General features: G+C 41.9%; 2 non-coding genes across 2 annotated transcripts; both read left to right on the top strand.

Annotated features, from left to right (window-relative positions):
- The first annotated feature begins 701 nt into the window (after positions 1-701).
- trnaq-uug lies at positions 702-773 on the top strand. The gene has a single exon. It is a non-coding gene; the product is annotated as a tRNA-Gln (tRNA).
- A 1,841-nt stretch (positions 774-2,614) lies between these two features.
- Positions 2,615-2,686, top strand: trnaq-uug. The gene has a single exon. It is a non-coding gene; the product is annotated as a tRNA-Gln (tRNA).
- Positions 2,687-25,359: the final 22,673 nt, after the last annotated feature.

The raw sequence follows: 25,359 nt of genomic DNA, 5'->3' as shown, positions 1-25,359 counted from the left end.
AGTCCCTCAAGTCTCTGAATGCTGTGGAACTGTCTTGGTTGACAGGTCTATACCGCATTGCATGGCAGTGGGGAAAAGTACTACTGGACTGGCAGACAGCAGCGATGGTTCCCCTCTTTGAGAGGGGGGACCAGAGGGTGAGTCCTCACTACTGGGGAATCTCTCTCTCCTAAGCCTCTATGGGAAAGTCTATGCAAGGGTATTAAGAGATTAGAGTTAGTCTGATAGTCCAAGATCCAGATCCACGAACAACAGATCAGATCCACGATCAACAGTGTGGTTCCATCTTTCCTTCCTTAGGTGAGGCATTGGGCAGTTTTCTGCTTTTATTTTGGTTAATTGTGTTACTTCCTGTTGTCCTCTCATTTCAGAGGTCTTGACTTCTCCTTCCCAGTGGAATTGTCCCTCAGTGTTATCACCTGTCCTCCCTGTTGTGTTCACCTGTTAGTAATTGTTTAATCTCTCCTTCTGTTTTATAGTCGGTGTCTCCCTTGCATTCATTGCCGGATGGTTTTGTGTGTTTGCATGAAAGCTACGAGCATCTGTCTGCAGCAGCATCACTGACTGCAAGGACCATTTTGTTTTTGCAGTTGGAAAGATTTCTGCGTCTTTGACAACTTGACCACGCAACATGCATGAAAAGTCACAAAGATTTGCACACACCTAGTATTAATTAAAAATGAATTTGCACTTGGTAGCATGGTTCTATGGTGTAATGGTTAGCACTCTGGACTTTGAATCCAGTGGTCTGAGTTCAAATCTCAGTAGAACCTTGACATCCAACCAATTCTCCTTACTCCTCTTTGTACATGGATCTAAGCAATACAGCAACTCTACTATGGAACTAGAAGGAGCTGCATTTCCAGAAGAAAATGCAGGGTTGAATGCTGTACTGCTGAATGAAAGCTAAATTTGCTAAAGAAATGGCTGAACTGTACTGGAACAACCTTGAAAAGTTAAAGGATCAAAAGTCCTAGCAGGAATAAACCTGAAAAAATTTAACATTGTAATAATAGAATAGCTAAAATAGGTCAAAATGTGTAGGATTAGTTAAGCATTAAAGCTGAAATTGTTGAAAAAATGGCTGAACTGTTGAAAATTTGAAGATGTTGCTAAAATAGCTAAAAGTGCTAGCATTGGAATCCGCATCATCAACTGACTCAAAAAAACACATTGTTTGAGAGTATCATATTGGTAAAAGCTACATGTACTAACTTGATAGAAAAATCCACTTTTTTCAAAATGGCGGCTTTTCTATTAATTTTATCTCCATAGCAACTATTTTATGTTTGGGTTGCCTGGGGATGACGAACAAATCGACGTCAGTTTCAGACAAATCGGAAAAAGTAAACCTTTGGACATCTTTAGCAACGAAATTTGTTTGCAAACCACGCCCACATTCCTTATATGTCCTGATCCAGTGAATTTCAATATGTTCAGTTCCAACCATGGATGAAGTTTATTGCATTATTTGCTTCAGATTTTGTCAAAAAATTGCCACCAAACAGTAAGTTGTGTCGACATCCCATAATAATTTCAAAACCTATGTTGAAGTCCAAAGCCTTGTGAACATTTAAATGTTTGAACGGTGTCTCTAGCTAAAGGCATGTTGAGGTTATAATGGTTGAAAGAACCAAAGGTTTTCAAGGATTCTCAATGTATTTAAATGAAGCAAAAATCCTGGAAAATCCTGGAATATCCTGGAATATCTTGAAAAGCTCAAGGATAACAAGGACCGAAATTCATATCTAAAAGGAATAAGCTATAAGAGTTGAACATTTCAATAGTAGAATGGTTAAAATAGGTTAAAAACTGAGTTAAAATCGCCTCACATTTAGGCACAAAATGGCCGCCAAACTGTAGGTGGTGTTGCCATCCCATAATAATTTTGAGCCTTATATTGAAGTCCAAAGCCTTGTGAACATTTCAATGTTTGAACGGTGTCTCTAGCCAAAAGAATGTTAAAGTTACAATTGTTTAAAGAAGCAAAGGTGTGGCCAATGGAGCAAAAATATTGGAAAATCCGGGAATATCCGGGAATATCTGGAAAAGTTCAAGGATTTGAAGGACAAAATGTCATAGCTGGAATAAGATGAAAGAGCTGAACATTTTAATAGTTGAATGGTTAAAATAGGTAAAAAAATTGTAGAAGAAATTTAACTGTGAACTTCTGCATGAAAAATTCTCTATCTACTTCAATGGAGAAAAAATCCTGGAAAATCCTGGAATATCTTAAAAAGTTCAAGGATTTGAAAAACCAAAAGTCATAGCGTTAATAAGCTGAAAGAGCTGAACAGTTTAATAGTTGAATGGTTAAAATAGGTTAAAAATTGTAGAAGGAGTTAAGTGCCGAAAAACGGCGGAAGATAGCATGAGAGGAAAACAAAGGAATTAAAATTGTCATAAAATTTGTACATTTTCTAGCCTCTAGCAACCAAATTCTTTTTTTTTTGTTCGAAATATATCTATACACTTCAGTTAGTGTACAAAATATGTCAAATTAATTGGTCACATCATATATTTTGTAGTCATAAATCTTTTGCATTGGGCTGCATATTTTACATTTTGTTAGAATTTATTTTATTGAAGCCTGTAAGGACATTGGTGTACATAGGGTTCTATGGTGTAATGGTTAGCACTCTGGACTTTGAATCCAGTAGACTGATTTCAAATCTCAGTAGAACCTTGAATTCAAACCAACTCTCCTTACTTTTCTTTGTTAGATGGATTTCAGCAATCCACTATCTCAACTATTTAAAATAACAAACAATAGAAAAAAATCTGTGATCTTCACTGTTAGTTTACAGAATCTACCACATTAATATTTAAATAAATAATTTATTTTAATAATCAATCAGCTCTATGTCCTCTGTATGGTGCTGGAGGGTTCCTAGGAGTTGCTCATCTAGTCTTTGGAGAAGGCAATCAACTTTCTCCCCATTGGTGATATCATGTAAGTATAGAGGAAATCCCGCAGGCTCAACCCCCCATTGATTTGCCATTCATGCACAAAAAGTTTCGAGAAGATCAATGAAAATCCCCAGGACGAGTTTTCGTTTGTATCTGGTACTAAAGGTGCTTTTTCTTGAAAATTAGAAATGGCGGCCTCTTCCCAAGGTCAACGAAACTTATGTGGTGTTTCCCACACTGTAAAAAACATGAAAATCTCCAATTTTCATGTTTAAGTTCACCATAACATTGCCGCCAGGCCGTAGGTCTTGTGGCCATCCCATTATGATTTCAAAACTTCCTTGGGACATCCCCGACCTGTGTTTTGGTTTTGTTACTGATTTTGGACTTTTCTTTTTTTGACTAGATATGCATTTTTCAGCCCATTATCTTTTTTACGTTATAGCTTGCTGTGATGTCATCGTCATGGGTGGGGTGTCGTTTACTATGGTGAAAATACATTTTCGTCGGGTCCTAGGTGTGAGCAACCTTTGGTCCTTGCAGTCAGTGATGCTGCCGCGGGCCATAATATTGGCGTTTGTTCAAACTTTTTTTTTGTATTCCGATAAAAAAATGTGCGAGCTAGTTAAGATAGCAACTGTTGGGAATTCACCACGCGCACACTGTTCAAAATCTACAACTTCTAATTCCAAAATTTTTACCACAGTAGCTTGCCATTGATGCCCGAGAAGTTTTGAGACGATTGAGTTTTCATTTGTATCTGTAACTAAATGTGGTTTTTTTTTTCAAAAATTCAAGATGGCCACCTCTTTCCAAGGTCAAAGGTCAACAAAAGCGCACAAACAAAAGTGTCGTTTTCCCATATTGTGGAAACTACAAAAATTGCCATTTCTCAGAGTTTGCCACAAAATGGCCGCCAAACCGTAGGTCGTGTGGCCATCCCATAATGATTTCAAACTTCTTTGGGATATCCCCAACACATGTTTTCTGGTTTCGTAACATTATCTTGAAATATATTTTTTGGGCCCCATACACGATTTTCGTCCCTTTTATTTTTTTCACGGGATTGCTCACCATGATGTCATCGTCTTCGGGGGGGTGACGTTGACTTTGTGTAAGTTTGAAAAATGTTTGGACCTTGCATCAGAAATTATTAATTAATAATAAGATGAGAGACGTCTCCTAAAAACTTTCACATAGAATTTATCCCACTAATCAATACATACTCAGATATAATAAGACAATGTACACGTTTTATAAATCACAAATTAGACTCACAATTTCAGACGAAATTTGAATATATAAAATTTGGCCTACACGGAAAATAAAATAAAATCAAACATAAAATTTGCAATTAATCCAATTATAATATTTAGTAAGTCTCCTTTTTAAAAATTCTTCATCACAACTACCTTTCCCTGTAATAATTAAATAATTAGAATCTTATTTGCACACTATTTCTAAAAGCTGAAACAAAAACGCCATACGTATTTATGAAAACTGTGTGTCTTTAAACATTTTCTATGCATGGTAATCTGTTTTTGTAATATTTATTTTGTAATAGATGTACCATCCTCTGGCATTCTTATTGTTATGACCATTGTTCTGGTTATACATATTTGTTCTATTTGTTTTGAAGAATAAAGTTTAAAAAATAAAAAAAGACTTTGTGGAAATTCATTTTTCACTTATCCTAGGTATGTGCACATTTTGGGGACTTTTTTTTTTTTTTTAAACTTGTCCTGTCCAACAGCTGGGCAGGCAGATGAGAGCTGACGGCCTCTTGTTTTGGACATATTTTATTTTAACAAGAGGGATTATTAATCTTCAAACAAACCAAAGGTCTGTCTGAATAAACCCCTTTTGTAATTGAGGCAAAACTTTATTAATTTCAACCATGTTTGAAAGTCTTTGGTGTTGGACCGGACGGAAAAGGAAAGAAGGGAAGAAGAGGGAGGGATGTCTTAGAGAGAGTGGGGGGGGGGGTTAGGAGGGTGATAATAGGAGGGGAGGGGGGATAAGACAATGAAGCAGCATAAACCAACAAGTTTACTGGTTGTTTATCATTACGGTAAGGTTCAAATGTAGTACAAAAAGGGCGGGGCCTGTTCACACACACTCAAATGTTATCAACACACCTGCTAGCCGCAAAAAAGCCCACATGTCAACATGCACACAAAACAGATAGTATTCACACACGCATACTTATGCCTTAAAACCAACTAGTGTGAAATATTTCATTCATTCTATCAAGCAAACTATTAGTGCAAAGGTGAGCTAACACCTGTGCTCAGGTGAGTGTTTATCTTCTTCTAAAATGATTGGAGGAATATGTAAAGAAGGAAGGAGAGTGCCCAGCCATCCCCACACCAAGACCCCCGCCGCAGCAGCAGCGGCAGCCGGTACCCCCACCAACGCCACACGGGAGCAGGCAGGGAACAATCCGCCCCCCGGGCGACCAAATCTGCCACCCAGGCCAGGGCCAGCCGGACCGCCGCAAGGACCCCAGAGCCAGAGAGCAGGGAAGCACGGAGGGAAAGAGAGCGCCGCCCCAGCCCAACCAGGAGAGCAGCCCCCCCCACCGCGCCAGGAGAGCCCAGCGCAGGGCCCCACCGGAGAAGGGCGCCCACAGCCCCAGACGAGCACCCCACCACCACCCAGGAGTTCCGGGCACCCCCCCGCCCCAACCCCAGGTATGAGACCGGACCCCCCAAGGGAGACCCGCTCCGCACTCCAGGCAGCCACCCACCCGGCCCAGGGTTGGACCAGGGAGGAGCAAGGCAGGGGCCCGCCGCCCCCGCCCAGGAGGGGGACACCCCGGGGAAAAAGGGGGGCCCACAAGGGGTGTTGTAAACATGGCCCGACCAGGCTCGGCCACAGTTGGAAATTTGGCGGGGCACAGCGCCTAGGGGCAAGGACCCGAACCCATCCCCCAGGGACACGAACACCCCCGGCTCAGGTTTAATGTGAACCCCCCCGCCACCCCCCCCCCCCCGTACCCCCCACCAGGGAAGGGGCGGGGGACAGATGGACATAGGTCCCACCTTCCTTGCAGAATGTGTGTGTGTTGGAGAGGATGTGTGTGTGCGTGTGTGTGTGTTTATGTTGGGATGTATATATTGAGGGGGGAGGGGTGTGTGTACTAAGGGGGGTGCAGTTAAAATTGGCGGGTCGGGCACTAACGGGACATCTCCTGATTACTCACATTGATGTCCCCTCACCCTCCCCACCAAGGGGCCCTAAATGTCTAAGGTGCGGTTAAAATTGGCGGGTAGGGTGCTAGGAGGACATCTGCTGCTTGCTGGCAGTGATGTCCAAGCACCCCCCCTACCAAGGGCCCTACATGTCTAAGGTGCAAATAAAACCGAAAGAGGGGGGGTCCACTCCATACTGCAACCATAGGAGGGGGGCCACTGCCAAGTAGCCCCCCCCCCCCCCCCCCCCAGGCGTATCGCAGGCTAAACCCCCCACCCCCTCACCCTAATATGAGGTTATATGAGGAAGGGGGTAAGTTGGGGACAGCTGGTAGACTGTCCCCCGGTGGTCGAACAACAGTCCCCCAGCCCCCCCCCCCCAGCATAGGGGCCAGGTCCACCCAGCCCAGGGGCCCCATCCCCGGAGGCGCCGACATCCCAGGCCCAGCACCACCCACCCCACACAGAGAGAGAGGAGCCAGAAAACGCCGCTCCCCCCGGAGCAAGTCCAGGCCCCCACCCCAAACGCTGGCACTAGAAGAGCTCTGGTCAGGCCTCAACGGGACTGAGGCAGCCAACCGGCCGGGGCAACCGCCGATTGCCTCAGCGGAGACCCCAAGCCGTCAACCCCCCATGTCCCGTACCAAAAGTGGGCCCCCTCTCCCCCCCAGAACGCCCCCCACCCCAGGACAGGGCCAAAAAGCCCCCCACCCCAGACCCCACAGCCGAAGCGGATGACACCCAGAGCGACCGGGGGTCCCAAGAGGGTTGTCCCGTCGCGTCCCAGAGTCAGGGAAGGCCGGTCCCAGCCCCAGGTGTAGATGGGCCCATCCAGCGCCGCTGCCCCCCCCCCCCCCAGCAGGGCCCCCCCGCCAACCCCCCCCAGCACAGGCAAAGGGACCACCCCCCCTTGCCAAGTCAGACCACCACCCCACCACGCAGCCCCACACCCAAGCCCAGAGGACCACGCAGCGCCCCAGCCCGCCCCACCCAGGCACCGGACCCGACCCCCCCACCAACGGAGCCCCCCCCCCCCCCCCCCCCCCCACCAGGCACCGGAGGCCCCGGCTCGCACCCCGAACCGCAGCAGAAGGGCAAGGAGCAGCGATGACCAGGCCCCCCCACCCCCTAAATCACGGAGTTAGCTATGGGAGACCAGAAAGACTGAATTTTTTCAAAGTTACTTGAACTTTGGGCTGACATTTTTTCCAAGCTGATATGATCAAGCAGCAGATTTCTGTGTTGACTTATATTTATATTTTTCTTGTTTTTCCAATTTAATAAAATAGTTTTTTAAGCAATACAAAGAGTTATGAAAATGATAGATACTAATTCTCTTTCTACATCGATGGCACTCATGTCACCAAGCACACAAAGTGATGGTGAAGCCGTGATTGAAACTTTTAGCCAGACTGATAGATCGGCACATACCTGCTGCCAGAGAGCCTGGACAAGCGTGCAGAACCACAGTGCGTGCATGTAACTGTCGGGTAGATTACTGTCACAGTGCTGACAAATGTCTGAGTTACTGAGACCCATCTTGACCATCCTCTGTCCAGTGTAGTAAATTCTGTGAAGAGTTTTGAAATGGATTAGCTGCAGATTTTGACTTTTTGTCAGCTTAAAGGTGTTTAGACAAAGTTCTGACCAGAAGCTTTCATCTGTGCTGATGCTCAAATCCGCATCCCATTTTGTTGTCGGAAGTGAAATATTATTATCTAAATTACATAAAAGTTTGTATATTTTGGAGAGAGTTTTTTTCATTGAGAGATTAATCAGAGTGGTAACCACCTCTGGTAGCTTGAAATCGTTGTCTCTGTATTTAAACTTTTTATTAATAATTGATTTAAGTTGCTGATATTCCAAGAAGTTATTTATTCCATGTTTGTCTTGAAGTTCCTGGGGAGTTATGAATCTATTATCAATAATAATGTGCTCTAGTTGTTTTATGCCCCCTGCTTGCCAAGCTGGGAAATGAATCATATTTTTATTTATAAGGATGTCTGGGTTGTTCCAGATGGGTGTCATTTTTCACGGTTGAATTGATGATCTTGATATTTTGAGAAATTCCCACCAGGCTGTTAAAGTGGTGTTTATATTAATACTTTGAAAACAATCCTGTTTTTTCACTGTTTGACTAATAAACAGTGGGGACTGTTGGGGACTTTTTGAGTATGCGGCGGGGGTTAAATTTTCGCTGAAAGGCCCCGAAATCTTTCCTACTGCGAAAACAATAGGGTCCTTGCAGTTAGTGACTGCTGCTGCGTGCAATAATAAATAAAAATGAGAGTTTATGTGAAACAGGTAGAGTTAAAAGTGACTTCCTCCTCCAGTCTCTGCCTGGATTTAAAAATATTCAGAGGACTGAGCTCTTTTAATTTGCAGAAGGTTTAAGTTTATCCCTTTTATCTGCCATTCCTGGTTGGGCGGTGGATATTGTGCCATTTGCATGATAAGGCAAACAAGCATTAGCTTCGTTTCCATTACACATAGACGCAAAACTTTCAAAATTGAAAAAACACAATATTGCAATTACACTGTTTCCATTCAATCACACATTGACAGCAGATAGATTCAGTTTCTGCCACGGCACTAGCGCTCATCATCATCTATCAAAGGAGACGTTGGCATCTTCTTCAGGCCGTGGAGCGGCGAGCTCCTTACACGTGGGAGTGGCCACAGATGAAGCCATTTTGGGAAATGGTGGTTTTCCAGAGGAGCTGTAGATCCAACAATTCCACATGACACGCTCAACTTCTGATGAGCTGTGTGACCTCTGGTGGCGCCCCCCGTGCAGCGCCCAAGGCCGCCAGTTCCTACCAAGGAGAGCATCGCCATCCGGTTGTTGGTCACGTGACTTATTTGATTTTTTAAAAAGCGTTTCTATTGCAGGTTTGTGAAATATGTCTCAAAAAAACCACCTCCTCTAAGAGCAAAAACATTTTTCAGATAAATGCAAGTTTTTTCACAATTGTCATGTTTCCATTAGGCAAATTTAGTATCGCAAATCCGATTTACACAATTTCGTAATCAATGGATACGCAGCTACAGGTTCCTTCAAAGATCCACTGATGTTCCTCTGACAAAAGACTGAATTACAGATTGTAATACTTGGCAAAAGTGTGAAGAATGTCCTTTAATTAAAAGGCAAATTGACAAAAAGCCCAGGTTGAAGCTGTTTTATTCAACAGAGCCGGCTGGAATGAGGCAGAAACATTTCCTTCAATGTTTACACAAATAAAAAAAAAATGAAGAAGCCAAGTTCCTGAAGCCTGTGTTTCTGACAAAAAGTGAAATGTGATCCCTTCTCTGAGAACGATGTTACAAAAATGCTAATGAAGCAGCACAAGCACGACTGAAGTTGCTTTCTGTGGTGGATGTGACCAGCTGATGCTGATTTGTTTAGTCAGCTGTGATGCTCCACACACAGTCACATGCCCACATTTCAGGCCCACAAATATAACTTCAAACTCTTTCATTCTGAGTTGGATTCAAAATGTAGTTTGTGAGGATTAGATTGAATTTCCCAAAGAGCTCCAGGGGGGCTGTCCCTGTTGTGTTCCCTGACCCCGGCTAACGGGCAGCCCTCGGTGGTTTCATGCTTCATCACAGCCGTCCTAAGATTACCTGTGTTGTTTTTTGGGCTGACAGCAGATTGACTCCAAGTTAGTGGAGCTGTTGGGGGTGGGTGGAGTCCACTTAAAAGAGCCGGACACGCGTCTGCATGACCAGAGACATTTTTGGTTTCCAAAGGCAGTTTGGGATCTTTCGTAGGTTTTATGGAGGACTACCCTAATCCCAGGTAGAATTGTAATTCCTGTAATGCCAATGTCACCTCAGGCCAAATCCCTGCCACGTTTCCACGGATTAACAGATGATTTTCTTTCTGTGCCCTGACAAAAATGCACATTTCTCCGAGCTTTGAAGTAATTTACTAAGTCAGTTGGTCATTTTTAAAACTCTGTGATTAAAATTAGTCCTCTAAAAGGTTTTTCTTACAGTTAAAGTTGTGTTTGTTGTTGAGTTAATGCATCTTCAATCTGCACTGTAGCACCACCTACAGTCTAAAAAATGAATGGCTGCTGTGTGCCTCACAGACTCCTGAAAACAAACAACAAAAGGAAGAAGTCTTAAAGCTGAAGTTAAGAAACACAGCTGAGTCTAAAAGTCTGTAATGTTTGATTCTGAACATTTTAAAATGTCTAAAAAAGGGAAGATAATTTTCTAGTCACTTAAGTTGTTAGGTAGTCCTACCAGTGCAGGTCAACTGGGATTGAAATGAGGGTTATGATTACTTGTTGTGGCCCAAAATCGTGCTTATTTGTCAATACTCAACCAGGAATTAAATAAGGAAATTTCATTTTTTGTTCTTTAAATAAGGAAAAAAAATCTGCCAATGAGGTCGGAAAAATGGTCTAACCAGTACTTTTTTAAGAATGAAATTGCTCATTGCTAAGACTTGTTTTCTTAGAATACAATTATTTTATCATTTCAAAAACTTTATTGGTAAGATAATTTTCTTGCAAGACAGAAATCCAGAAAACTGTTCTTGAAACAGAAAGTCTTTGGAAGTGCTCTGAAATAAATAAAGGCTAAATTAGAAAGAAATCTGTTTAATTCTGATATTCACCGCTGGAATTATTCTCTTGTTGCTTTTTGTGTCACCCAACATGGTTTGTTGCTGTTTTTTAATACTTACTGGTGGAAATGGTCATCTGTGTTACCTATACCTTCTAATTGAGTTTCGGATGTCTCTATTTTCTCACCAACTCAAGTGTTGATCCGAAGAGAAGTGAAGAAATCTCAGCCATGATGCATTAATGTGAGATCATGGGTTTAGGAAAAGGATTTGGGTTTTAACTAGCAGGGAAGTTGAAACACGTTTGATGTTTTTGTTGAAGCTTCGGTTCAGTCAAATTCGGCGTTGATCTTTGTTTGAGTCCTCCGTCTGCAGTAGCAGTCTCTGTCTACCGTCCAGCCGTAACAACGCAGGCTCGTGTTTACGTTAAAGACACGTTAGATTGCAGAAAACGCCTCGGCTCTGCATCACACTGGCAGTTTAGCTCTGCTGTGCAGCTCGGCGGTGCCACAGAGTCCGTGCTCCCTCGCTGACAAAGCCCATGGCTGGCTGGAGCCACTGACAGTGCCTGATACTGACAGCAAGGCAGTCTGCCTCCAGAGCCTCTGGATACACACCGTGTGTGTGGGTGTGTGTGTGTGTGTGTGTGTGTGTGTGTGTGTGTGTGTGTGTGCTATTTGTTGGTTTTTGTGCAGTAAACGCAGTCAGCTGCATTTTAATTTCCAATCTCCATTTTTCTTGCAAGAGATGTGTGGTTGTTTTAACTTCTTTGGATTCCGGCCATGCCAGAACTCTTGAATTATCACTCTAAAAATCCTCAACGATAATAATAACAATGACTTAAAGGAAAAGGCAGCCACTAAGTCCCCCAGTAACTGTCATCATTTGAACGTAAAGAATGGCCTTTTGGCCACGGAGGACCCGAGCGAGCGCATCGCCGCTGCAGTCACAGAAATACTTAACTGTTATTTCAGTCCGTAGAAAGACAAATAACATAAGATAAAAGTGACAGGATAACCTTTTCAATTATCTTGTAGCCATAAGGAGAAACAAAGCAGACCCATGATGCAATGTGACGTGTAGACAATTGAAATATCATTGCTCTCATATCCTGGGGCCTTTCCACACACTCCATCTCCACGCAGCCCTGCATCAAAATGCCCCAACAAAACAGCTGGAGCTCTCCTTCTGTACGTGACTGCAAAAGTTCAGCTCCCCAGTGCCCCTGGTCTCCGTGCGTCGTCCTCCTCATCAGAACCATGGGCCGCCGTGATCACGCACACACAAATCTCAGTGAGAGGCCTGCTGGACACACACAGCTCACCCAGTCCTTCCACAGGCACCAGACCAGCCCATGAGGTCATCGCCGGCCGAGACCCAGGATTAGAACTCCAAAGGGACCCTTGGAAGCATGCGCTTATACGTTCTGACAGCCCAGCAGCCTGATTAAGCCGCTGCTTCTAATGCTAAGGCTAAGCTAATATTAGCTCTGCGACCAACCCATAGACCCGAGTCTCCTCCCTGCAGCCGGGAGGCTAAGCTACAGCCGTGCTACTTTCCCCCGTGCACATGTGTATTTCTTCTCCAAATGACTTAACTTGGTGTGAGAGCTTCTTCGTGGGGTAATAAGCTCAGTGCAGTGAGCTAACAGAGGATCATTTTTGCTCCAATGCAAGATTAAAGAAGGTCATATGGAGAGGATTTGGCTTGGACTAGTTTGGGTGTAAGGAACAAGAGTCAAAAGGATGAAGTGGAAGAGTTCAACCTTCATGATGCTGCTAACCGTCACTCTTATCATAACCCTGGAGAGGTTAGGTCATTTTGAACATAGTCTACATGTTTCAAATGGTTTCATGCCAAAAGGAGGGCTTTATGCATCGTCCTTGTTAGTCTAACTTTTTGAGGAAATGGGCTAACTCATCTACAGACCTGAATCATCCGCTTTAAAAAACACCCAAAAGCAGCTCACAAGCTAAATGCTTTCACTCAATATTTATATTTATTGGTTCCACCTTAAAGACCCAATCTAATCTTTTTTTCTCGCTTTTTTTCAAAGCGTTCCCAGTGGTCTTTCAATCAAATCCAAAAGCCTGTCTCGTTTTCTATGACATAGTTTCTGCAGGGCAGCAGGCGTTTATCAGAAATTCACCTGTGAGTTGTGGGCAGACCTGTTGGTGCAGAGTGAGCTTGCGCTTATTTCCCATGATCCCTTTGTTTACACTTGCTCCCGCCAGCTTGCATCCCCTGACCACCTCAACCTGACATTAGCGGTGCAACAAAAATGGCAGCAATCCAGCTGCGCAGTTTAGATGGAGATTCCAGCTCAGTCGAGGAAAACAAAAACCTTAACGGATCTTTTTGTCTGACAGTGAATGCATCACAGCAGAGAGCTTGTGGCCCGACTGTAGCAGCTGTGTCACCACTACAGCCTTTTTCCAACAGTATGTTCTCCTGATTCCCCACGATCTGAATGACGAAATACTCAGGAACGCAATTGTTTTCTTCTTTTTCTATATGTTCTTTAGCATCCGAAAATGTGGGTTAACTTTAACTGCAGTGGATAATTGTATTTTTCCTGCACAAAGACATCTGTTTAACTGATTTATCACATATGCAGATATGGAATACTTTATTTGTCAGTTGAACTCAGTAAGGTGAGATTTAACCACCTCTGTGTATAACTAAAAATCCAAAAGCATTGGAAATTAAACACCTTTGATTTAGTTAAGTTTGCATAAAATTTAAGTGTTGATCATTTTTGTATCGTTCTCCCTTTTTTTCCTGTTTTTTTTTTTTTTTTTTGCTTGTTGGGTCACATGAAAACAAACCTGTTAGTTGTAGTCCAAAACACCCAAATCCTCGGTCATGATTTTATAAACAAACCTCAGATTTATCTACTAATTTCATGTCTAAGTGTTTGTGTAGATCCTCTGAGACTGAAACTTTCCTTTAACGTGACACTCAGAACTATTCAGCAGTCATTTTTTAAAATACTTTCTCCAGGCCGGCCTTGGCTACCCATCTGCCCCTGAAGTACTTGGTGGCTTTAACATCAATTAAAATCCCTGCACCACTTGCTGACCATCACTGCGCTCCGTCACATCTTGTTGTGCGATCTTGTTTGGTGATGAGCACCGACAAAAAGCTCCAAAGGGTTTCTGTGCAGCCCACTCACAGGGAAGATGCCCCCCCCCCCAGTTTCCATCTCAAAGAAGGGACCCACATTTTTATTTTGATCACAGAAAATTAGCACGCTTTTCAAAAGGTTGGGAATAAATCAGCAAATGCAGATAAACGTAAAAGGACGGGCTGAAAAAGACGTGTTTAAAGGACGTCCGATGAGCATCAGAGCAGTTCCCAGCCTTCCACAGTAAACAAGCCCAACAGCTCCACTCGACGCCGCTGCGTGTCTGCTTCCGCCTGCCTGCCTCTAATCACCACTGACACACCAAATATCTCTGGAGACTTCTCACCACTTGCTTTGACTTGTCGGTTGACTTCTGACTACATGGCAGTTAGCATGGCTTTAAGGTCAGTTGCTTCAACAGTGGTCTTGTGATATTATGGGCCATTGAAAAACTGTCTGGCTCAGCTTCTTGATGCTCACTTAATCTGTTGGTATAAGCGGTTGCATGTATGTACGGGATTTGAGACATCAGACTGCTTCCAAAGCAAAAAAAAAGAATTATTGAAGAGGCAATAAAGAAGAAAAAAAACACATCAGAAATGGGGAAAGACCATCTGAATCCAGATAGAAATGCTGGCATCACGGCTAGATTTAGACCCCGACTGGAAATGTGTTTGATTGATTTGTTCGGCTTTCATTTATCCCTTTATTTAAAAGTCAGTTTTCATCGTCTTCGTGTTTCTTCATGTGGGACTGTTTTTTCTAACTTTACCGCAGCATCAAGGCTGTTTGTGTGAGCTCAGTGATGCTGACTGTGTGCGTTCACTGGTGCGTTCACGTACTCTTGCATGACAACTTAAGTAGCTCTGTCTAACGGCGCTGATGTTTCCTGCCATATGCCTTCAGGGCCTCTCCTCAGTCTTTCTCCTCTTTGCTGACTTTTAAAGTGTTCCTCGTTTTTTTTGTCCCTGAGGACGGACAAAGCCTAGCATTAGACGGAGTGAGAGCCACCGATCCTATGGTCTATTAAACTAGGATGACTTCTTGTGACTTTTCTGGTCCTTCTTTGAGTTATGTATGTCAGGTTTAGGAATAACACTGCAATCTGAAAGTAGAATTTGACTTCATTGCAAGCGTGTTCGTTTTTGGAGCTAAAGAAACTTAATGGTTTCAACATTTATATGTTATCCCAATGAGAGCACAAAGGTTGTCATGATGCGTTATTTTATGTCCCAAATGCACTGACACCGATGTGGAGGCATAGGCAGAATCTTCAAGATTTCATGCCGATTTTCGGAAAATTGTGGGCGTGGTCATGAATGTAGATGGCGGCAGCAGGCGGTGATGACGCCATTGCGAAAGCGGTTACCAGCCGACAGCAGCTCTGACTGGACGATGTAAAATTGTCTCTGGACCGTCCACATCAAGGGCCCCTGGCCGCCACCTGCCCGGTAGCCCAGGGAGTAAATAAAAAGCGGCCCATGCTGCACCACTGGTCAGTAGCAACTCAGATTTTGAGCACACATTACAATATTGTCAATTGACAAATTTACAATTAAGTAGAGAACATGCCTCCCAAGAAACCCATCAAGGGTAAGAAAACAGCAAACAAACCATCAATGCCGTCTCCCCATTTGGATCCAGGGTGATTGACGTCCAGTCATTGTGCTACCGTACGATTTCTAACAATCTGGCGGTAGCTGTGGCACGGGGGCAGGTGGATGGCCAGAGGGTGTCAGTCTAAAATCAGACAATTTTTGGGACCTGGAAGACCCTCCCATCAGTCAACTAAAGGAGGGCTGCTGCCTTCCTGCCCCTCTCCTGCTGCCGGACTGCCCGGGCGACCACTGACCAATGTCAAAAAATATTTTGGCGCCGTAAAATTGACCATTTTCCTTAAAACCATTGCGCAGCATGTAAAAATGCAACTGCCCCCTCCTGATTACAAATGCTGCCAGGCACCCACCTGCCGAATTTGCTGAAAAGCTTGCATTTTGGTGGCAGCGCTGTGGCATTTTGGGACACGAGACTGGAGTCTTAGGAACGTCTCAACTCACGGTCTTCCCTTTGGTTCTTTTTCGGAAGTGCGTTCTTCTGAGGTCGGTCGGTCAGTATTTCGGACTGCTGCTTCTTCAAGACTCTGTTTGCTGGTTCTGCAGTATAAAATAGCCTTAAGGCCAAATGACTGAAAACCTGATCCAAAGGGGTCAAAGACGTTTCTGCCACACCAAGAAATCATTTGAGGTCAACTAAAGCTGATCTATTAGTTTGTTCTTGGCTGACAGCTGGACATCAAGTTTTTAGGGAGAGATCGTTGTTGTTTTTTCTGTGGTGTTATGCTGTATACTTTCATGAGAATTGGTGTTTAAGTTAAAATTAGGGTTTGTCATATGTTTAAGTCTAACTTTAGAACAGTCACTCCTCCCCCTCTCACAAATTATCTTAATAAGACTCCTAATAAAATGCACATTTGTCCACTGATTTTTTCTATAAGTTCAGTTTATGTACAATCCTAATGATTTCAAACTTTTTTTTTTCATTTTTCCTGTTCAAAAAAGAGCAGGCTGTGAGGTGAGGCACAGCGCCTTTTGGAAACCCAGCATATGCCACTAATGATAATGCTTTGTTTAAATGTTTTTACACATTCTTGACATTTTCAATTCATTCTTTACTTTCCATTCCACTGTTAACATATTTCACTTTCAGATCTGACATTGAAGCTACACGGAAAAGGCACAAGGTGAAGATGTCAGTAGCTCTGCCTAACCATAGAGGGCGCTATTGAGCTCATCTTCATTTTTCAGTGGTCGTTAATAACGTTCTAGTGCGGTCCGTCAGTTTTGCTCTGACTTGACTGATTGTGAGAAATGGTTGATGAACTATCTCAGCTTAGAAAATTCTCAAAACTGGACTTTTAACTTTTGGAACCGATGGACGCCTGATGGCAGCTGTGAGATCAGAGTGGTAAAACTACATCTCGGATAAACTTATTTTAGTGTTCTGTGATTAGGATTGTATTGAATGAAAGAGAAAAGATGGGAGTTATTTGTAGTTTCTAGACAAAAACAATCTTTTATTTTAATGAATGAGGCAGAAGATGGATGTAGGTCTGATGGCTGCAGCAGATGATCCGCTGTGGGGGGGGGCAGAGCTATCTGTCAGCTATTAGAAATCCAATAACGAGGAAAGCCATCATGTTCTTATTTTGGGATGGGAAGGGACAAGACTTTTCTAGAACAACGAGCACCAGCGTTATCCTAAAATGTAAGCAAAACTCCCGTCCAAGACAAGCGTGAGCAGATTTCAGCCAAAGAGGATCAAACTATTCCATAAAAGACCTTTTCATTTGGTTCTTTTGAACTGATATAATCAGGAAAACTTATGGGGGGAAAAAACAAGACAAAAAAAAGCTGCAAAAGAAAAAAAAAACGGAATTCTAGGAAAAAAGTCAAATGGACAGCAGAGGACCAATAAGACAAATTCAGATGTTTTGGGCTGCGTGGAAGCTGAAGCCACACAGGCAGACAGTTCTTGTTGCTTTTATGAAATTACACCTAAAGCGTCCATTCTACGTTGTTGAAACAGTAGGCTTGTCAGGATCTTGGGGCTTTTTTTTGATCCTCTTGGCTTGCCATACATGCTCAGCCTCCTCCCCACTCCACTGATTGATAATTCGGCTCAGCTGGATCCTGGAGTACTGAAGCTCCATTCCTTCACCCACCCTGTTTGGTTCTGCTTTGCCGCCAATTTGTTGCTTTCATGGTTTTGTCATGTTTCAGTTTGTTCATTAAATGTTCCTCAAGCAGCAGTTCCTGACGTTGCTGAGCATTTGTGGGGCTACCACAGCAAAATTAAACCTTTCTGTCCAGGCAGAAATGTCTGTTTTTGTGTGATTTTACATCTAGTCAGTGAATACAACATGGAAAAATGACTAACTAAAGTTAGTTGCACAAAGTTGAGGTTGTGCTGATTAAACTGATACCAGATAAGAAATTACTCTTCAAATTGAGAATACAGAGGAAAAGTAGGCAACAGAGTTTTAGGCCCTTTAGGTTCCAAAGGGTTAATCTAAGCATGAAGTCATAAATAATGGAAAACTAATGCTGGAGCTAAAGGACTTCAAGCCACAAAAAAAAGTTTCAAAATGTATCTGAAAGAAGAAGAATATATGGAGAGCTTTGACACCAAAGTCACTGAGAATCAGTCCAGATTAGAGGAGCATGGACCTTGTATTATGGGTGATTTCCAGCAACTAGGCAAAAGCGATTGGACAACAATTATAGTTGAACTATTGGATATACAGTTAAGGACAATCCTATTGTGGGTCCAAAAAGGACATTCTGAAATTCCTGACAAAAAAAAAAATCCTTCAACCAGAGAACAATGTAAAGACAAATAATAAACGTTTATCATTTGGGGTCTTCTGTAGATGTGTGCAGAGTAAAAAGCAGATGCAATACGTACATTTTGTTGTATTAAGGAAAAGACACGTCTGTTTTAATGTCTTATCCATTTACTCAGCAAACAGAATTTTTCTATTTGAGAATGCTTAAGGGGATCTGAAATGTTCTCATGGATGAGCAACCAAATATTCACTCACTATTTTTAAAAATGTCTGATTTACAGTCTGACGTTAAGCCGGGGTGACAAAGTCAAACGCTAGAGCTGATGTGTCATTCACTATGAATGTCAGCGCTTGAAGTCAACATTTGTAGACTTGTCTTGTGTAAAGGAGTCGGGGGAAGACTTGATGTTTGCTCTTACAGCCTCCAAACCATTCAGGTAAGACCGTTATTACCCCCCACCCCTTGTCCGCCCGCCCCTGACCATCCTCCAGCCCTTTTCTTTTATTGAAAGCGGTGAAAGTGAAATGCAGCTGAATGGGACGCTTGTTTCCCGCAGGCGTTTGATGTCCCGTCTGTTCCTGCTGCAGCTCAAGTCCATCGTCAACCGAATCCTAATGCAGTGCTAAGAAGTCAACCGTGCTGTTATTGTCCAGCTCCGTCTAATATTAAACCTCCGTCCGCTCAGCTGGGAAAAAAGAGAAGCCACACAAAGCACAGCAAGTTTTAGGAAGAAATTGAATTAGTGATGAAGCAAACAATTCAAAATAAACTTTCTCTGCGCCTGTTTCCATATTTAGAAATGTTGGTATTTCAACAAAGACGGGCAGATGTGTAACAGGCTGAATTCAGAAGCCTGATTTGCTTTTTCCTTTCACAGGTTTTTATGCAGCAGCTAGGATTCTTTTATGGGACATTTTAGTCTGTCCGTGTTAAAAAAAATCAGAAATTAAAATTTCAAAATACATGTTTGATGCATTTATGGCTAAGTCTGCAGTTACACTGCATGGTTCAAGTGACCCAATTCCGATTTTTTCCTCTCATGTGGCTCAGATCGGATATGACCGGTGAACGTGGAAGCAGGACAAAAGCGCATGGATTCCGATTTTCTCAGATCGGATTCAGGCCTCATTCATAAGTGGAAATAAATTGAAAACGAATCGGATACATGCGTTTGCGTGTGCCATGTAAGCAGACAAATCGGATATTCCCCAATAAATGCGAGTCGTACGTCAGTGACATCAACTTAGGACATCACCAACTGAGATCACATGACTTATTAAGGTGCTTTTGTGCTGATTTTGCTGTTCGGGGACAGCTGGAGCCCCATCAGCGTGTTACCTTTTAGCCTCAGGCTTCAGACTGTAGTCGGAAACCGCTATTTCCGGTCCGGTCCCGGTCGAGACGCAAACGGTAACTAATCAAGCGGGACACCGTTGCTATGGAACAGGCTAGAAGGCGTTTATTTCTTTGCTCGGATCAAACTGTTAGTCCAGCACAACGTCTGCAAACACTCCCTCATTCAAAACTCAGAGAGAGCACATAAGCCGGCCGAGCAGCCCTCCTTTTTCCTCTCCCGCGCTTCCCCTCTGGAGCGCCCAAGGCAACGTTTCCTTCCGTCGCTGCCTCCATGACAACCGCAGTCACACAAAAGAAACACAACAAAAAGGGGGGGTTTCGCCATGCTAAACGTTTGCCGTTGGACCAACACGCATCTTCTAAATGTGCTTTTATTACTGTTATGATTATTGATTCAATGAGGTTCATTGTGTCTATAAATGTTTTTATAAAACAAACCAGTCTGATGAAGAAATAATTTAAATACGCTGTTATGATTATTATTAAGGGCCTGCTCGCACATAATGTTAATAAATAATGTTAACATAAATGTTGCTACGTAGTCCTCAGAACGTTTCCGTTTGATAGTTTCAGCATTGTTTAGTGTAAATGCAAAAATCGGATACGGGTCACTTTTAAAAGATGATGTAAGCGGGTCGTCAAAAACATCGGATATGGTCAGAAAATCGGATTTGGGCATCAAGATCTACAGTGTCAATGCAGCCTAAGAGTCCTCTTCCAAGTATTGGAAATAAAAGTGAAGCATTTTCTACCAGCCTGAAAGCTGCAGCGCAGTGAGAGTAAATGCTCCTTCTTCATAAAGAACTGTGGCTGTATAGAAGTATTCTGCTATATAAATAGCAGTATAGCTAATAATGTCGGTAGTCTGGATCTGTAATTTTTAATTATGCAAATGACCCTTTGGCAAACGCTTCCACGTTCATTTAAGTTTCATTCATTTTCCAAATCAGCCAAACAAATCTCTGTCATTAAAACAGACTTCTGTTGTTGTTTTCTACTGAATATTTGAACAGTCTGGTTGGGTTTAAATCCAGTTTTCCACATGACATGATACTAGAGCATAACTGATTCAATAAATGCTAAAAATGTACAAAGCTACATTTGATTTCTATTTTACAATCATAAGTTTGCAATGGTACTGACTCAAGGTCACAGTTTTTATTGTGTTCTTCTGTCCAAATATGTTCATTATGAATCATTGTTGGCTGCAAGGTGAGGCAGCACCACAACAGTGAACTGTGCAAAAACTGGGTTAAGCCTTTTGCTAATTCAGTGTTCACTACTACCTTATATTCCACACAGTAAAGCGTATCTAAGTCCCAAATTTCTTTCTAAAACTACAGTGCGCTTTTTAACCTGAAGCACCTTATATGTAGAGTCATTCTGGCTGTGTTTACTGATGTTGAAGCAGTTTTGAGAGGCACACGCCACTCAAAATGTTTGGTTGGGTGTTATTGTAAATACGCTAACAGCTAACATGTTTAAGTGTCAGACGTTTTATTTTTCTGTGTTACTCATTGGGTCGGGTACGGAAGCGAAAACGGCCTGCCCTCCTTTTTTTTATACCGTTTTCTCGTGATAACGAGATCGACTATCTCGTTACTGTACTACTAAAGTAGCTAATAAAGTCTGACTGATTTATGATCTCTGACTCTTTTGTCTCACCTAATGCGCCTTATAGTATATATGACACAAGTTAATTCTTCTCTATGAGTTCTAGTACATCGCCTGTCCGTCCTGGGGGAGGATCCCTCCTTCATGTGGACACCCCTGAGGTTTCTTTGTTTTTTTCCGGAATCCGTTTTTTAGGAGTTTTTCCTTACAGAGAAGGGGGGTCTAAGGGCAGGGATGCCAGTATAGCTTAGTCAGTTTGTTAGTTCATTTTAGTATTTTCCTATTGAACTCTTTGTATTCATGATCCTTTTGAGTTCATGTTTACTTCGAAGCCCATCGAGACGACTGTTGTTGTGATTTTGGGCTATACAAATAAAATTGAATTGAATTGAATTGAATTGAATTGAATTGAATTGAATTGAATTGAATTGAATTGAATTGAATTGAAGTGGAACATAGACTGGTTGTTTTTAGAAACTGTAGACATTTTTATAACATTTCCTCTTTCCACTTAATAGTTGATGTATTTCTATCGTTCATTTTGTGTCTGTCTGACATAAAGATCCACAGAAAAGACAATAATGTGAGGCAATAGCTCTGCCTCAATGAAGAGGACGTTCATGAGCTCACCTTTTTTGCTCAATGCTTGCTAATTAAGTTTGACTGACTGGCTGCAACAATGTCAGATGTACTATCTTAGCTGTGTAACCCTTGTTCTATCCTAGGCACTTTAACGTTGGGAGTTGGGTCATCTAGACCCACTAGACAGTGCTCTGAACCTTTTTTCTTCAATGATTTGTGATCTTCACTGGTGTCCATGGATTACATGACATCTTTCCACCTTTATCCACCTTTGTCATGGTAGGGAGAACACGTCAATGGAGGGGGGGGGGGGTCATCTAAGATAGCACAAGGGTTAAATTGGACATTCAATCAAAGTGTGAGGACCAGTGCTGGTGGGAAAAAAACTTTAAAACTACAAGGAGGAGGAGGACTTTTCTGTTGAAGTAACAGAGTTTTTTACAGCAGTAAATGTTAGATCAGTGTGTGAATTCTGTCTGTGTTTGCAGCATCCTCCATGGTCTGTGGCATAGCACCCATACATTTTACATTCTTCCGTGATCCAATATGTTCTTGCCATGTCAGTCCCTCACCAGCCACAAACCTCACTACACGTTACTGTCGTCCAATTGGTTAACCCCAATCCCAAACAAGGTTTACAAACAACAAAGAATTTTATTAAATTATATGGGAGACTTTAAATGTTCTTTTTCTATTTTCAATTAAGCAATTGTTTCCCATCTGGTCAGTATTTATTGATTTTCATGAAAATTCATTCAAGACCTAAATTGAAAGGACTGCTTGTGTGTTGTGTTGCATTTACAGTTTCTGAGGTCCCACCAACTCAAAATCTGAACTAACACTAGAAAATCTTATTATTGACATTTTTAGTTTTCTGGGTTTTTTCATAAACTTTTAATTTATTTATTCGTTTATTTAACAGGGACAGTGCACAGTAAAAGCATCACTGCAATGCGCCAGAATTAGCCCAAAGGCTATTTTTCATCCGTAGTCCCCGGACAGGTGTTAAAAATTGTCAACCTAAAAACCTAAAAACATCAATTAAGTACATTAATTAAAAATATACATTTACAATTAAATTATCATCTAAAATACATATACTAATAAAAACATGCACATAGTGAAAACATAAAAAACAAGTATAAAAGACACAAAGGTGATAGAGGGGAGGAGGAAGGGCAGGTGTTAATCCAGTTCAATGTGAACATGTTTGCTGTGATATGAGCCAGTTTTTTAGGTTCTTTTTAAACAGAGTGTATGTGGTGATGTGTCTTATGATGTGAGGGACAGAGTTCCATTCCTGTGCTGCTGTTACGGAGAAGGCGCTCTGGCTGAAGGCACTTCTCCTCAGAGGAACTATACAGTCTTGTTGACCCGACCCTCGAGTCACTCTTTGGGAGGATCTTATTTTAACAAACTGACTGAGTGGAGGGGATGACAGACCATTAAGGATTTTATAGAATAGGCATAGTTTTGTATACTTGATGAAATTCTCCCAGCTTAACAGTTTGTATTTTTGTAAAATGTCACAGTGATGATGTCTTATTGGTTTTCTATTCAGTACTTTAATTGTTTGTTTGTAAAGTGACTCCAGAGGTTTTAATGCTGATTTGTTTGCCTGTGACCATGTAGTGAGACAATATGTCATGTGTGATAAAATCATTGCATGCATGAACATTGTGGCAGCTTGCAGTGACAAATTTGCCCTAATAAATCTAAAATTGGACAGGTTAGACCTCACACGGTTACAAACTTTTTGAATTTGTGATTTAAAATTGAAAGTTGTATCAATTAAAATCCCAAGGTATTCAAACTTTTCAACAATGTCTATTTTCTTTCCTGCCACAAAAACATCAGCCAGAATATTTTTACGGTTTGTTTTGGAAAAGAACATTGCAACTGTTTTGTTTACATTGAGACATAGACTTGACTGCTCCAACCATTTTGCCACATGTCCCATTGATCAGTGAGCTTCTCTGCTACCTCAGATGTGTTATTGCCATGTGAATAAATGACAGTTTCATCAGCATACATCTGAGTGAAGGCATTTGAACAAACAGAGGGCAGATCATTGATGTAGAGTGAAAAAAGTTAAGGCCCTACAATAGAACCTTGCGGGACACCTGTAGAGATAGGGAGAGGTGAGGAATGATAGTGATTTATCCTAACTGACTGGGATCTATTTGACAAATATGATTCTATCCATTTTATGGTACTAGAGGAGAAATTGAATTTGGTTAGTTTAGTCAGTAGCTTTTCATGATTTATAGTGTCAATAAAGTGTCAATTAACAAATGTACCATCATGACCTGCATAAAGTAACACTTAAACTAAAAAATAACATGCAGCAGTTTTATTGATAGAAATGCTCATTGTAATCAGTAAAGCTTTACATCGACACAGCTGTGGATCATCCGTGGTTCATTGGGCTAAGATGTGCACCAATGAGTCCCACTGCACATCAGTCTGTTGGCCTTTACTATACATTCCTTCAGGGCTAATCTGGGAGGAAATGTTCTCAATAAGACACTTGCATCAACAGTTTATCCTAAAGATTCACACATCGCAGCCGTTGATGGTGAATCTGTTGACAAAGGACATAAACAATAACCTTTTTGCGCAATTAAATTGTGAGCTAAATTCAAATTAATTTTATTTCTAAAGCACCTTTCACGTAAAGAAACAGCTCAAGGTGAATGGAAGGGTGGGGTCATCAAAGATAGCACAAGGGCTAATGTCATCTATCTTTGTGGTAAAGTGGACTGCAAACTCCTCACAGGTATTACTGCTAAAGGTGGGGGGCGGGCCAGAGATTGGGTTTATTATTGTGGCAAAGAGGATTTTTGGCTTTTACTGATTTTCTGCAATGAACTTTGAGAAATAGTCTTTTCTTGCCTTTTTAATGAAGTTTTTGTAATGCATTAACATGTTTCTAAAAATTTGGTGATGTATTGTTAGTTTTGTTTTCCGCCAATGCCGTTCTGCCCTCCTTGTCATTCTTTTAAGTTTCTTAATATCTTCTGTTCTCCAAAGAGGTGGAGCTTTCTCTTCAACAGTTTGTAGTTTTAATGGGGCGACTTTGTCCAGAATTGTGATGAGTTTACTATAAAAGTGTTGAATAGATGGATATGAAAGAGTTGGTTGCTGATTTTCCGAATGTGAGATAAAGTTTGCAGCCACTTCAGGGTGCAGACGGCGCCTTCTAATGCTTCTCTCAGGGAGTTTCTCAATTATGCAGTCATGAATTTTAAAAAACACACATGAATGATCAGAAATGCCCACATCCACGACAGAGGTCACTGAGACCTTCAGGCCGTGAGTAATGATGAGATCCAGCGTGTGACCTCTGTTGTGGGTGGGCACGTTCACATGCTGAACAAAATGCATAGCTGTTAAAATGTTCTCAAAATCACGGACATACATTTCTAAAGGATTGTCAACGTGTAAGTTAAAATCACCTAGAACCATCATTTTTCTAAATTTCATGTATACTAAAGAAAGCAGTTCAGAGAAATCAGAAATAAAAGATGAATTATACTTAGGTCTGTACACTATCAAACACAACATGACAGGATTATTAAACACAATGCCCTGATATTCAAAAGAAGAATATTTGTTAAACATGGTGTCTCTAATACCAATACCTGCAGA

The sequence above is a fragment of the Oryzias latipes genome, chromosome 1, assembly GCF_002234675.1.
Source record: "Oryzias latipes chromosome 1, ASM223467v1".
NCBI lineage: Eukaryota > Metazoa > Chordata > Actinopteri > Beloniformes > Adrianichthyidae > Oryzias > Oryzias latipes.
This window is presented reverse-complemented; position numbering and strand designations above follow the sequence as displayed.